At 43.2% G+C, this 13,164-nt stretch overlaps 1 protein-coding gene across 1 annotated transcript in view; it reads right to left on the bottom strand.

The window, feature by feature from the left end:
- LOC128704266 (integrin alpha pat-2) overlaps window positions 1-8,382 on the bottom strand; it is a gene marked incomplete at its 3' end in the record, with an annotated part of 181,218 nt that extends 172,836 nt beyond the window's left edge. The window contains 1 exon segment of the mRNA XM_070089611.1: window positions 8,139-8,382.
- Window positions 8,383-13,164: the final 4,782 nt, after the last annotated feature.

Raw genomic sequence — 13,164 nt, 5'->3', positions numbered from 1 at the left:
GTTCTGAGAAGCTTGCCTCTTTCAGTCTCTTTGATTACGAAGGTTATTGATAGTGAGGCCGACTCTGTAGAACATATCAAGAAACTGGCTGGTGGTGATCTCTTAGTCACTGTTAACACTGATGCCCAGGTAAAAGACTTGCTGCAAGTGAGAAACTTTCATTCGCACGAAGGCCTCCATAACATGAAGGCCTCCATGACATGAAGGCCTCCATGACATGAAGGCCTCCATAACATGAAGGCCTCCATGACATGAAGGCCTCCATGACATGAAGGCCTCCATGACATGAAGGCCTCCATGACATGAAGTCTCCATAACATGAAGGCCTCCATAACATGAAGGCCTCCATGACATGAAGGCCTCCATGACATGAAGGCCTCCATGACATGAAGGCCTCCATGACATGAAGTCTCCATAACATGAAGGCCTCCATAACATGAAGGCCTCCATGACATGAAGGCCTCCATGACATGAAGGCCTCCATGACATGAAGGCCTCCATGACATGAAGTCTCCATAACATGAAGGCCTCCATGACATGAAGGCCTCCATGACATGAAGACCTCCATACCCGCCAAAATGAATTCTTGCAGAGGATTGGTCTACATCAGGGATCCAGGGAAAAAGAACACGCTGACATTATTAAAGAACTGAAGGATCAAGAAGTCACTGTTTTCATGTTGATGATCGGACTGTGAACATTTTAGTTATCTTCTCTTGATATAATATCTTACGTTACTCCGGGCATCTATGACGACTTAGGTAGTAGTACCTACTTCCCGATGTGCATTTCTTTTTCATGGAAAAACTCTATTTTTCCTCCTGCTAATACCTCTAACTTCAAGCAAGCAAAAAGGTCACTGTGTCAAGGGTCATCAACCTCGACATCTCCGGAAATGACATCAACACGACAGTACGCAGTGTTATATTATCAGTCACTAGCCCTGCTGGGTTCGCATTTTCTAAGACCTAAATACTTCTACAGATGCATAAGGTTACCTGGTAGACATCAGAATACCACAAGGTACTCGTTCACTCGTAGGAACAAACTTCATAAAATTTCGTCAAAAAGCCCACTGCACAAAATCCTTTAGAAAATAAATATTCTCGAGTTCATTGAAAACGTATACTCAGACAAGCTAAACGTGACTTCTGTCGAGCCTATGTATTAACCCTTACAAAAGACGTACAAGTCAGCCATTTTTGATCCACTATACACCGTATCGCCAGAAACACGCCCGACACTCCCTCCATGTCTTCCCTCACAGTTAACAACAACACAGAGGACAACCGGTGGTCATAGTCAACACCGTCGCAAGGCGTAGCAGCTCATCAAATTGCCACCTATCTTTCTTACAGTACAAACTTGAGTCCGAGGTCAGGCTCATAGATTTTGTCACTATGTTAGTTTGAGGAAGCTTGCTTTGCAGGCGAAACTCATCGCCAGTAAAAATACCCAGATATTACTGTCTTATATATCATCTTGTCAATATTGTATTCCACTAATATAATGTAATGTACTGTTTTAATTGTACATGATGAACGTCTTACCTTAATACAGTGTAAATATAAAAGTTCCGGTTCTTCTAGGACGACTTATAACTTGCTAAATCATCTTAATCGGTCGAGACTTTTACGTCCTGTGTCCAGATTTATGACGCTATGCACTCTTTCCTATTCCTAGAAAAAAAGAAGTATAACGTACCTCTTTCTTGTCTGTACTACTGAATAACTGTGTAAAATCTAATCTGCCTTATTCGTAAAGTCACAGAACTCTTTAAATACTCGACAGTGTGTTTTCCTCACTCGCAAGAACACAATGGATCATTTAATGAGTTTAGAACACAACCTTTTTTGGAGCCTTTAGCCACAAATATATGATCATTGCAGAATTTTTGGACATACTGTAGAGAAAGAATTTGATATAGTATAGCAATTTTTTTTGTCATTGGTGTAAGAGGTTACCTACCCCGTTCTATTGCGTTTTTTTTTTTTTTTAATTATAAAAATTTGTCTACTTCTCCGCACACATCACATCACTTCGGATACATTTCACCACGAGAACATAGTCCCGCAGAGATGTTTGCTGAGTCTACCATTGTTTATTGTTTTCGCTAATGATATTCTGTATACAGCTTTCGTCCTGAGAACGATTAAATGCTTACTATATACTGATGACTGGGCGCTGTGATATTCCTCGTCAAACGCGCAGTTTTTAACTAGAAGAGTTTAAATTCCTTTCGAAGCTGCCCAACATAGGAAGATGCAGTGCGGTTTTAAGTTTTCAGCTATTAAGAGTATCGCAGTTATTTTTACTCTTTCTACATCCGTTAACGTTACACTTTCTTTTGACAGTGCGATTCCTGTCTAGGCTTCAGCTATGCTCTTGGGCCTGTACTTTAACTGTAGGCTCAACTGAAAAAAAAATCACGTTGAATTCCTTATCACAGGCTACTGTCAGCTTTTAAATACTCTATTGACGAGGAATATCACAGCGCCCAGTCATCAGTATACAGTAAGCATTTAATCGTTCTCAGGACGAAAGCTGTATATAGAATATCTTTAATGAAAACAATAAACAATGGTAGACTCAGCAAACAGCTCTTCGGGACTATGTTCTCGTGGTGAAATGTGTCCTAAGTGATGCGACCTTCATTATTTTACCGGTACCTACTGGAGAGGAGACGAAAAATCTTTATTGCCGGTGTAAAAAGCCTGAAAAGATTTAAATGAGACTATGGTTTACAAGTGAATGCTTCAACAAGGGCGGAGGTGGACCAGGACGCAAGTGTGCCAGTCTCTTAGGGCACTACGAAGCACCAGGGTTGAGACACTGAAGATGGAAGCAAATGTGCCTCCTATTACGCAGGTCTCAACTTAAACTTCAGTATGGCATTAGGACAGCCAGGAAGTTAACAGTCAATCATCGGACCTGTAGCACACTTTAACATCATCAGCAGTTTCTTCTGAGCCGCTACACGCCCCTGGTAGTCAGACTCCAGCTTCTCTGTCAAGCGTAAAGCATCGCATTGACATGAGTTGATAACCTGGCGAAAGAAGAGATAGAGCCCTGGGATCCATCTAAAATCAAAATGTGTAGGACGTGGATCCACAACTATTTAGGCCGGGGAAAGGAGGATCACCAGCTATTTCGACTAATTCGCCACCGATACACTGAAAGCCCCAGGATGAGAAGAATGATTGGGTATAAGGGTATGATTGGGTGCAATTGCATGATTGGGCACAAGTGTACGATTGGGCACAAGTGTATGATTGGGCACAAGTGTATGATTGGGCACAAGTGTATGATTGGGCACAAGTGTATGATTGGGCACAAGTGTATGATTAGATACAACTGTATAGACGGTTGATGTTTCCTCAGATTCAGTTTGCAAAATCATCGCCATAAACTGAGCCATAGATTTTGCATTACCTAAGAAACGGGGTTGCTTTGTCATTTCTTTTTCTTCCATGTCTGCTCTGAGAGTTATCTAGACAGGCGTCACAGACTCACATGACATAATCGGCAACCGAGCGTTTACCTCCGCTCTAATTCTAGGGGTTTAGGTATTCTTGTTGTTAGTGTACAGGGAAGGTGTACGCTTGATAACCCTGGTGCAGTCGAATTGGCCTCAAAACTAACAATCTAACTACGTGGTGAAACGAACATCTCTTCAACAGTCAGTGTCTTGGTTTACATGGCTGTGAGTTACGGCGTCTAAGAAATAGTGGTTTGGACACTCCTGGCTTTGAATGCTACAAGAGCACGAGATACATAGTGTTTGTCTCATCCCATAACCTATTCATTTTGGTTAGGTTAGGTAAATTTCGTCAGGAAACAGAGCAAGTTTTTCCTGACATCGTTCTTAGTAATGTTATAGCTGAAACAATCCCCGGAGGTAGCGCAGATGAAAGGTCACACACACATGAGCTACTAAGTCTCTGCGAAAAACACACCTTAAGCCAGCAGATAGTGGAGCCAACAAGACTAGAAAACACACTTGACCTTATCTTCACAAATAATGAGGACCTGATAAGAGACATAAGAATATCAAAAACAACTAATTCCGATCACAATCTAATCGAAGTCCAGACGTACATGCATAGGGGTCCTGAACAGCAGAATGCATGTACCTGTGAAGGTGTCTTCACAAAATACATTTTCAACAACAAGAACATCAACTGGGACCAGGTAAACCATGTCCTAAACGAAACATGTTGGGAAGATGTCTTAAATGACATGGATCCAAACCAGTGCCTTGAAAGGATCAACTTCCTGGTAGCCGAAGCATGTTCTAGGCATATTCCCCTAAGAAAGAAGAAGAGCAGGAGTAAACTGGAGAGAAAAAGACGCTCCCTCTACAGAAGACGACGAAGAGTCACTGAGCTCCTCAGGAGTGCTAGAATATCTGATACACGAAAGGAGGCGCTGACCAGGGAAGTGGAAACTATCGAACTTAAGTTAAATGACTCTTACAGGAACCAGGAGAGGCAGGAGGAGCTTAAAGCTATTAGTGAAATTGAAAGAAATTCAAAATATTTCTTTTCATATGCCAAAAACAAGGCAAATACCACATCTAGTATCGGGCCCTTACTCAGACAGGATGGGACTTACACAGACGACAACAAGGAAATGAGTGAAATATTGGAATCCCAGTACGACTCTGTGTTTAGTGAACCATTAATCGGTTTGAGGATCGACGACCCTAATGATTTCTTCATGAATGAGCCTCAAAACTCCATAAATGTATGCCAGATTTCCGACATTACCCTAACTCCGATAGATTTCGAAAAAGCCATTGACAACATGCCTATGCACTCAGCCCCGGGCCCAGACTCGTGGAACTCTGTTTTCATTAAGAACTGCAAGAAACCCCTCTCGCGTGCCCTAAGTACACTATGGAGAAGGAGCTTGGACATGGGTGAAATTCCACAGTCACTTAAAACAACGGATATAGCCCCACTCCATAAAGGTGGCAGCAAAGCATTAGCTAAGAACTATAGACCAATAGCTCTGACGTCCCACATCATAAAAATCTTTGAAAGAGTGCTAAGAAGCAGGATTGCAAATCACCTGGATTCCCAAAATCTGCACAATCCAGGGCAACATGGGTTCAGGGCAGGTCGCTCCTGCCTCTCACAACTACTGGATCATTATGACATGGCCTTGGATGCACTGGAAGAAAATCAGAATGCAGATGTAATTTACACAGACTTTGCAAAAGCATTTGACAAATGCGATCATGGCGTAATAGCCCATAAAATACGTGCTAAAGAAATAACTGGGAAAGTGGGCAGATGGATCTTCAACTTCCTAACAAATCGAACACAAAGAGTAGTGGTCAACAGAGTTAAATCGGAGGCTGCCATAGTGAAGAGCTCTGTTCCACAGAGGCACAGTACTCGCCCCCATCTTATTCCTTATCCTCATATCAGACATAAACAGAGATATACACCACAGCACCGTATCATCCTTTGCGGATGATACTAGGATCTGCATGAGGCTGTCATCTGATGAGGACGCGGTTAACCTCCAAGAAGATATAAACAAAGTTTTCCAGTGGGCAACGGTAAACAATATGATGTTCAATGAGGACAAATTCCAACTACTCCGTTATGGACAACTGAAGGAGATAATAACTAGAACAGAGTATACTACTGACTCCGGCCATACAATAGAGCGGAAAAATAATGTAAGGGACCTGGGAGTAGTAATGTCTGAGGATCTCACTTTCAAGGATCACAACAGTGCCACGATCGCACGTGCAAAGAAAATGATAGGATGGATAATGAGAACTTTCAAAACGAGAGATGCCAAGCCCATGATGATCCTTTTCAAATCACTTGTTCTCTCTAGGCTGGAATACTGCTGTACATTAACACCTCCATTCAAAGCAGGTGAAATCGCAGATCTAGAGAGTGTACAGAGATCCTTTACTGCACGTATAAGTTCTGTCAAGCACCTTAACTACTGGGAACGCTTGGAAGCACTTGACTTGTACTCGTTGGAACGCAGGAGGGAGAGATATATCATAATCTACACTTGGAAAATCTTGGAAGGAATGGTCCCAAATCTGCACACAGAAATCACTCCCTACGAAAGTAAAAGACTGGGCAGGCGATGCAAAATGCCGCCAATAAAAAGTAGGGGCGCCATTGGTACACTAAGAGAAAACACCATAAGTGTCCGGGGCCCAAAACTGTTCAACAGCCTCCCATCAAGCATTAGGGGAATTGCCAATAAACCCCTGGCTGCCTTCAAGAGAGAGCTGGACAGATACCTAAAGTCAGTGCCGGATCAGCCGGGCTGTGGCTCGTACGTCGGACTGCGTGCGGCCAGCAGTAACAGCCTAGTTGATCAGACCCTGATCCATCGGGAGGCCTGGTCATGGACCGGGCCGCGGGGGCGTTGATCCCCGGAATAACCTCCAGGTAACCTCCAGGTAGTCATATGATGACACTAAAGCTTTTTGGTCATCTGACCGAGGCCTTCCACCTGCTTACCCGTCCACCCCTTTTGAAAATTGAGATTATTAAAATTTTATTCATTTTGGGACCACTGCTATCTTTGGAGAAGATATCACTACACCTTCCGTCAGTTTACCAACCTAGGTAATTACTTTAAGTTCAAACCTACCAATGCGGACTGGCCTTCCTCCCTCCATTCTAATCGCCGTCAGGAGACCCGCCTCCTGACCAATTTCCGAAACGTCTCTACAGCAGAGTCCTCTCCATCCCACTTATCCTTACACCTTCGTCGCCCTCACCTTCGTCTCTATTAACGGAACCACTTTTCTTTTGCAGCTGACACTTCCCCTCCATGACGATCATCAAAGCATCGTCGACACTTTGATTCACTTCTTCAAAGCGGCGCACTTGATTGAGGTGATGTAGTTTATGCCTTCGTGACTGTACATTTTCGTATACATGTAAGCAACGTTTTTCCTGCCTTGTTTGAAGTCTCGTGGTCATATCTCCAATAGAAGTGTAACCAACTGTCCTAACCACCACCCGATGTAACGCCTCCAGTTTACTTCTGATCAGCTGCATACTTCCCTCACCACCACTCACTGCAGCCTTGACGTAACTCGACACTAAAGAAACCTTCAGAATACCACACAAAATATCTTTTTCTAGCGTTATTCATCATCAGATACTAATTATATGTATCCTAATGATAAATACACTAATCATACAAATGATTTCCGAGAACATGAGAACATGTATTCATTTCTAGGTACCTGTACTTATCTATGTGTAGTTGCAGGGGTCGTGACCAGGCCTGGTCACAGACCTGAGGCCTGGTCACAGACCTGAGGCCTGGTCACAGACCTGAGGCCTGGTCACAGACCTGAGGCCTGGTCACAGACCTGAGGCCTGGTCACAGACCTGAGGCCTGGTCACAGACCTGAGGCCTGGTCACAGACCTGAGGCCTGGTCACAGACCTGAGGCCTGGTCACAGACCTGAGGCCTGGTCACAGACCTGAGGCCTGGTCACAGACCTGAGGCCTGGTCACAGATCGGGCCGCGGTGGCGTTGACCCCCGGAAACATGACTCACGAAATCGTACTGACACGATTGCAAGCAAACCATACCACTGGTGGGGTTTGAACCCGCGGTCAGAGAGTCTCAAACTCCAGACAGTCGCGTTAGCCACTGGGTCAGCTAGCTTCAATAACATTCGTTCAACTAGATATATTTCTACACCATTGGAAGGTTAGCATAGGTACCACTGTGCCCACAAATGCAAGTTTTTACAGACAAATCTTATTGAAGCTAGCTGGCCCAGTGGCTAACGCGATGGTCTGGAGTTTTGAGACTCTTTGACCGCGGGTTCAAACCCCACCCGTGGTATGGTTTGATCCCCGGAACTCTCTCCAGGTATACTCCGCTCCTTGCTCTGCCTCTTGCCACTTGCTGGGTTTACCTCCTGTTAGCCTCATAGGCAATATCACATCTATTCTTAAAATTATTCATGGAGCTTGTCTACACTACTTTTACGTCCAGGTTATACCACTTTCTGACCACCCTCAGACTGTGGCATTCTTCTGTGTTATTTGTGTAAGTGTAACTAATGTGATTTCCATTAGGAATTATCCTCAGGCATTTGGTCACATCACTACACACTAGGCACTCACCTCCCTATTTCTGGCTGAGATGTCGTTTCTCAGCTCTTGGCCCCACCTCTTGAATGACGGTTACCAGGTTCACTCACTTTTAGCAGACTCCGCGAACGGAGTCTCCCTCCACCAGACACAGATACGCGTAGTGTGTCGTTGGTGTGTACACACTGAGCCAGGGAATCCGTCGTCTCCCCTGCACTGTGTCACACTGAGGTAGGGGATTGTCCAAGCTTGTTTTCCATCCTAATCTGGAGCGGCGGGTGTGCACGTAGCTATTGATGTAATCAGCTCCGTGAGTCTGGGTTTTATACATGGGATAAGTTCTCTACAGAAAAAGGAATCACTTGTAGCTACATAAAGAATGAAATGGAACAATACCGTGACTGGAACATTATACAAATAACCCGCACGTAGGAGAATGAAACTTAGTAAGACGTTTCGGACCGGCTTGGACCATTAACTAGTCACACGACTATAGTTAATGGTCCATGCTGAACCGAAACGTCGTCACAAGTTTCACTCTCCTACTTGCGGGTTATTTGTGTATTCATCGATACATCTTTCTTGCTCACAGATCTTATTAACTTTTGCTAAAAAGCATTTTACCTTCTTTCCTACATACCCTAACCTGAGTCTCGTTCTTCTCATAAAATGGCTTTGCAACTTCCACCAACTTCCGTTATATACCAGATATTTGCAACACAATCACATCATCTATCTCTTCATTCTGTTATTTATTTATTTTTTTTTTAAATTTATAAATGAAACAAAGGTCTTCCTTTTCTGTTTCTGTACAACGCTTAACCCACACCCACTTCTTTTTTCTGAATCCCGCTATCCTTTCATCCTCTCCCTTGTCTCCCCATTCTAATAAATGCAATTAATCAACACCCTAGAACTGGTATACTCAGCAGACTTTTTTCTCTATAATTCTTTTACTGTCTTCTGAGCCTTGTCGCTTTGTACGGAAGAGCTTTACATAATCTCGTTCCAGTCTACTGGTGTCATTCATTCATTCATGTATTGAACAAACACACCAACTACTCCATTATCATAGCCTTACCTGGTTTCAGCATTTCAGTTTAATACCATTCATTCCCTGCTGCCGCTGGCCCCGACAAGCAATTCTCAAGGGAACTTCAAGAGTGTCAGATGGAACTTAATAACCTTCAAATTAGCCTCTTTAATATATATAACTGAAAATGAGTGTTATGCCGGAAATGAAGAAGATGGCTAATGTAATTAATTTCTTCAAACCAGAGATAAGGCCATACCATCAAGTTATCGCCCGATAAGTTTAACAACATTAGTAGGCAAATTACTAGAATCAACAATAGTTCATATACAGTAACAAGAAACTATCTTGATGAGCATGATTTGATTACTGTGTCTTAACTCGATTCAAGAAAGGTTGCCCCTACCTGACAAACTGATTGACATTCTTCAGGAGAGCATATGAGGCAAGAAACCATGATAGGGTATACGATATCTATTGACTGGGGAAAAATAGTTCCAAAGGAAGAATTTGTAAGCACTAACCCAGGAAGGTGGCTCCGTTACAAAACACATCTTCTTAAAACGTCTCCAGAGCATGGTAGAGAGTTAGGTGATTTATCCCCGTCTAACAGTTGGCCTGTTTTCTGGTTTTGTAATAAGTTGTAATATAAGAATTCGGGATTACAAACCAAATAACTATAAAATTTATGACCTTTACAAGTAAAGTTGTCTTGCAGAATGTATGTGTACAAAGTTAAAAGATTGGTCATAAATAAGGAGTCAAACTCCTACACTTCTCTTGGTATGCACATATTCCTTTAACTGCATTAACTATAAGAATCTCTTTAAACCGATATATTAATATGGAGAAATCAAAATGATAGGCTTAGACTTAGTACTATCTTCATTCAGCCCAGCTTGGAATAATACCGACCACAGAGTAACACAAAAGGGCCAAAAGGCAGATTCAGTTAGCTGAACCAACATTGGGTGTGATGATGTGACTCACAGTAGTACGGCAGAGACACCGGCAAGTAAACAAGCTAGCCGATAGTTAGCTAACTCTCGAACAGTGAGCACCATTATATGTAATATCCTACTTTATGACATAGCTAAGTATATAAGGGCAAATAATAATATAACGAGGAACATCTCCATTTTAGCTATCTAATGAAGATCTTCACAATATAAAATTAAATGAAAGGAAAATATATACATATATTAATTATTGATATTGGGTTTGAGCAGAGGACGCAACAGGCTCCAGGTGAAGACAGTGCCAGGATGTGGAACTCATAGTGAGTCCTTCTGGGGGAAAATAGGTTCTGGAAACGAAGAGAGTTCCAGGAGGGAGAGTTCCTTGTAACCACGGGTTCTGGAAGATAATTTCCCAGTAAGGATACGTCTAGGAGGGAGAGTTGGAGTACCATGATTGACAGCGGTGTTGAAATTTGCTCCAGCGCCTGGTCTCCAGAGGAGAGATCCAGCGTGGTTAAATTTATTTGGGTTTCGCCAGGAAAAAAAGACAATGGTGACTGGTTGGTTAATGGAGCTTTTAAAGCCTATCGACCACACGATGGTCATTAAGGCTGCATATTATCTATTCACCACAGGTCATGAATACCTTAATCCCTAAAGTAGTATACATACACTCAGTGTATATATACATTTCAGGGTGCATATATCCTGTATAAAGATGGACAGTTAGATGAAATGAAATATGAAGCAAGATGAGCTCAGGATTTTGTTCCGTCTGTGGTTATGTTGCTACATATAGAGGATACTACACTATATATAGCAACACCACCACCACCACCACCACCACCACCACCACCACCACCACCACCACCACCACCACCACCACCACCACCACCACCACCACCACCACCACCGCCACCACTACCACCTAACCTAACCTACCACCTCCACTATCACCTACACCACCACCAATTCTACTACCATCTCCACCACGTGGCACCGCCTGCACCACCACCACCACCTACACCATCACCTGCACCACCACTTCTACTATCACCACCACCATTTCTACTACCACCTCCACCACCACCTCCACCTTCACCTCCACCTCCATCACCACCTCCATCACCACCTCCACCACCACCTCCACCTCCACCTCCATCACTACCATCACCTCCATCACTACCATCACCTCCATCACCACCTCCATCACCACCTCCACCACCACCTCTACTACCACCTCCACCACCACCTCCACCATCACCTCCACCTCCACCACCACATCCATCACCACCTCCATTACCACCTCCATCACCACCTCCATGACTACCACCACCTCCACCTCCACCTCCATCACTACCATCACCTCCATCACCACCTCCACCACCACCTGCACCACCTCCACTACCGCCTTCATATACCACGTACAACCAATATTTCTTACAGTGTCATCCACCTAAATATCTACAGAAACAAAGAAGACATACCCAGAATCCAGCATCGAAGGCGGTCGCTTGGGTCTGACATTTACAAACACAGAGAAAACAGACCTAGAGGCCAGAACTTAGAAGTGTTATCGTGTTTTGAAGCCTGGATATCTACAGGCCGGGAGGAGAGTATCCGGCCGCATCCGACACTCACTTTACGCTCTCCCAATTCAACAGTGACACATCAGCTGTTGGGAATTATAACACTGGGCCTGTACACTACAATAAAGTAGTTTGACGTAGTAGTATTAGTAGATGCAGTAGTAGTAGCAATAGTAGCAACATTGCAAAGCTTATTACAATTGTGATCTTTCATCCTCTCTCCCAAGATGCGACCCCACTGCCGTTGCATAACACTTAGGTACCTACTACCTGCAAGGTGAACAGAGGCAACAGGTATAAGGAATCATTCTCAATGTTTCGTCTCGTGCCGGGGATCGAGCCTTCAGATGTGATCCGACGGCGCTACCACTTGAGTCACGAAATTACAGACATCACACTTCAGAAAATTCTCTGACTATACTTCATATGAAATCTTAAAAAAAATAGAAATACTATAGAAATACTACTAATACTATTATTACTGGTGCTACTAGAACCACTAGTAGTAGTAGTACTACTACACTATTAACCTACTATTGTTACTAGTAGTACTACTACAATGCTACTAGAATACCATTACTAGTAATATTAGTACCATACAGCAGCTACACTACTACTACTATACTACCTAATGCTATTACTATTATACTACTACTACTACTACTACTACTACTACTACTACTACTACTACTACTACTACTACTACTTTTATGACTACTACTACTACTTTTATGACTACTACTACTACTACTACTTTTATGACTACTACTACTACTAATAATAATAATAATAATAATGAAAACAATGAGAGTAGTAGCAGTAGCAATAATAATTATATCATAATAAGTGACGAATATGGTCTTAATGAGGCCATCATTGTATGGAGGACTGTGAACACAGCATCATCTGACGGATGTAACCACAACATCATGAGAGGACTGTGAGCACAGCATCATCTGACGGATGTAACCACAACATCATGAGAGGACTGTGAGCACTGCATCATCTGACGGATGTAACCACAACATCATGAGAGGACTGTCAGCACAGCATCATCTGACGGATGTAACCACAACATCATGAGAGGACTGTCAGCACAGCATCATCTGACGGATGTAACCACAACATCATGAGAGGACTGTGAGCACAGCATCATCTGACGGATGTAACCACAACATCATGAGAGGACTGTGAACACAGCATCATCTGACGGATGTAACCACAACATCATGAGAGGACTGTGAACACAGCATCATCTGACGGATGTAACCACAACATCATGAGAGGACTGTGAGCACAGCATCATCTGACGGATGTAACCACAACATCATGAGAGGACTGTGAACACAGCATCATCTGACGGATGTAACCACAACATCATGAGAGGACTGTGAGCACTGCATCATCTGACGGATGTAACCACAACATCATGAGAGGACTGTGAGCACTGCATCATCTGACGGATGTAACCACAACAT

The sequence above is a fragment of the Cherax quadricarinatus genome, chromosome 2 (genome assembly GCF_038502225.1).
Source record: "Cherax quadricarinatus isolate ZL_2023a chromosome 2, ASM3850222v1, whole genome shotgun sequence".
Lineage (NCBI taxonomy): Eukaryota > Metazoa > Arthropoda > Malacostraca > Decapoda > Parastacidae > Cherax > Cherax quadricarinatus.
This window is presented reverse-complemented; position numbering and strand designations above follow the sequence as displayed.